The sequence below is a fragment of the Oncorhynchus clarkii genome, chromosome 17, assembly GCF_045791955.1.
Source record: "Oncorhynchus clarkii lewisi isolate Uvic-CL-2024 chromosome 17, UVic_Ocla_1.0, whole genome shotgun sequence".
Classification (NCBI taxonomy): domain Eukaryota; kingdom Metazoa; phylum Chordata; class Actinopteri; order Salmoniformes; family Salmonidae; genus Oncorhynchus; species Oncorhynchus clarkii.
Window position 1 is genome coordinate 4,482,190 of NC_092163.1, and position 3,339 is coordinate 4,485,528.

General features: G+C 38.9%; 1 protein-coding gene across 1 annotated transcript in view; it reads left to right on the forward strand.

The window, feature by feature from the left end:
- Positions 1-1,216: 1,216 nt before the first annotated feature.
- The window catches only part of LOC139370050 (ras-associating and dilute domain-containing protein-like), a 79,894-nt gene continuing 77,771 nt past the window's right edge, over positions 1,217-3,339 (forward strand). The window contains exon 1 of the mRNA XM_071109358.1: positions 1,217-1,303. The gene's annotated coding sequence lies outside the window, so the exon portion shown is untranslated. The remainder of the gene's footprint in view (positions 1,304-3,339) is intronic.

Here is a 3,339-nt window from a genome sequence, read left to right on the forward strand (position 1 = left end):
GTGTGTGTGTTGATTTTAAGACTCCTTCCCTGTTCTTGCCTCCCCAGCTTAAGGAGAGAAAGACTGATGTGATAAGGATCCCTCCTCAACCCATATGACCCCTACATCCAAACCCCTACATCCTGAACTCCTGTACCCTAAACCCCTACACCCTCATCCCTACATCCTGAACCCCTATACCCTAAACCCCTATACCCCAAACCCCTACATCCTGAACTCCTGTACCCTAAACCCTACATCCTGAACCCCTATACCCCAAACCCCTATACCCCAAAACCCTACATCCTGAACCCCTATACCCCAAACCCCTACATCCTGAACCCCTATACCCCTATACCCTGTAACCTAAACCCCTATACCCCAAACCTGTAAACCCCTATACCCTAAGCCCCTACACCCTAAACCCCTACACCCTAAAACCCTACACCCTAAACCCCTATACCCTAAACCCCTACATCCTGTACCCTTATACCCTAAACCCCTTACACCCTAAACCCCTTACACCCTAAACCCCTACATTCTAAACCCCAACATCCCAAACCCCTAAATCCTAAACTCCTACACCCTAAACCCCTATACCTTAAACCCCTACACCCTAAACCCATTTATCCTAAACCCCTATACCCTAAACCCCTATACCCTAAACCCATTTACCCTAAACCCCTATCCCCTAAACCCCTATACCCTAAACCCCAATACCCTATACCCTAAACCCATTTACCCTAAACCCATTTACCCTAAACCCCAATACCCTATACCCTAAACCCATTTACCCTAAACCCATTTACCCTAAACCCCTATACCCTATACCCTATTCCCTAACCCCAATACCCTAAACCCTATTCCCTAACCCCTATACCCTAAACCCTATTCCCTAACCCCTATACTCTATACCCTATTCCCTAACCACGATACCCTAAACCCTATTCCCTAAATCCTATACCCTAAACCATATTCCATAACCCCTATACTCTATTCCATATTCCCTAACCCCTATACCCTAAACCCTATTCCCTAACCACGATACCCTAAATCCTATTCCCTAAACCCTATACCCCAAACCCTATTCCGTAACCCCTATACTCTATTCCATATTCCCTAACCCCAATACCCCAAACCCTATTCCATAACCCCTATACTCTATTCCCTATTCCCTAACCCCCATACGCTATTCCCACACCCTACCCCACACCCTATTCCCACACCCTACCCCACACCCTATTCCCACACCCTACCCCTGTCCTATCTCCTCATCCAGCACCCCAGCCTCTCTACCAGGGAGACACCAGTCTACAGCATCAAGGTAACACCACAACCATACTTCAACCATAACACAACATACTGCAACCTAAACACAACCAAACTATAACCTTACTGCAACCATAACACAACCATACTATAATGTTACTGCAACCATAACACAACCATACTATAATGTTACTGCAACCATAACACAACCATACTATAATGTCACTATAACCTAAACACAACCACTAACCTTACTGCAACCATAACACAACCATACTATAATGTTACTATAACCTAAACAACCATACTACTACGTTACAGCAACCATAACACAACCATCCTATAATGTTACTACAACCATAACACAACCATACTATAATGCTACTATAACCTAACACAACCATACTATAATGTTACTATAACCTAACACAACCATACTATAATGTTACTATAACCTAACACAACCATACTTCAACCTTACTGCAACCTAAACACAACCATACTATAATGTTACTATAACCTAAACACAACCATACTACAACCATAACACAACATACTTCAACCTAAACACAACCAAACTATAACCTTACTGCAACCATAACACAAGCATACTATAATGTTATTATAACCTAAACACAACCACTAACCTTACTGCAACCTAAACACAACCATACTATAATGTTACTATAACCTAACACAACCATAACACAACATACTGCAACCTGAACACAACCATACTACCACGTTACAGCAACCATAACACAACCATACTACCACGTTACAGCAACCATAACACAACATACAGCAACCTAAACACAACCAAACTATAACCTTACTGCAACCATAACACAACCATACTATAATGTTACTATAACCTAACACAACCATACTACAACCTGAACACAACCAAACTATAACCTTACTGCAACCATAACACAACCATACTATAATGTTACTGTAACCTAACACAACCATACTGCAACCTGAACACAACCAAATTATAATGTTACTATAACCTAACACAACCACTAACCTTACTGCAACCTAAACACAACCATACTATAATGTTACTATAACCTAACACAACCATACTATAATGTTACTATAACCTAACACAACCATACTACAACCATAACACAACATACTGCAACCTAAGCACAACCATACTATAATGTTACTATAACCTAACACAACCATACTATAATGTTACTATAACCTAACACAACCATACTACAACCATAACACAACATACTGCAACCTAAGCACAACCATACTATAATGTTACTATAACCTAACACAACCAAACTATAACCTTACTGCAACCATAACACAACCCTACTATAGTGTTACTATAACCTAACACAACCATACTATGATGTTACTATAACCTAACACAACCATACTACAACCATAACACAACATACTGCAACCTAAGCACAACCATACTATAATGTTACTATAACCTAACACAACCATACTATAATGTTACTATAACCTAACACAACCTTACTACAATCATAACACAACATACTGCAACCTAAACACAACCAAAATATAACCTTACTGCAACCATAACACAACCATACTATAATGTTACTATAACATAACACAACCATACTACAACCATAACACAACATACTGCAACCTAAGCACAACCATACTATAATGTTACTATAACCTAACACAACCAAACTATAACCTTACTGCAACCATAACACAACCCTACTATAGTGTTACTATAACCTAACACAACCATACTACAACCATAACACAACATACTGCAACCTAAGCACAACCATACTATAATGTTACTATAACCTAACACAACCATACTATAATGTTACTATAACCTAACACAACCTTACTACAATCATAACACAACATACTGCAACCTAAACACAACCAAAATATAACCTTACTGCAACCATAACACAACCATACTATAATGTTACTATAACCATAACACAACCATACTATAATGTTACTATAACCATAACACAACCATACTATAATGTTACTATAACCTAACACAACCATACTATAATGTTACTATAACCATAACACAACCATACTATAATGTTACTATAACCT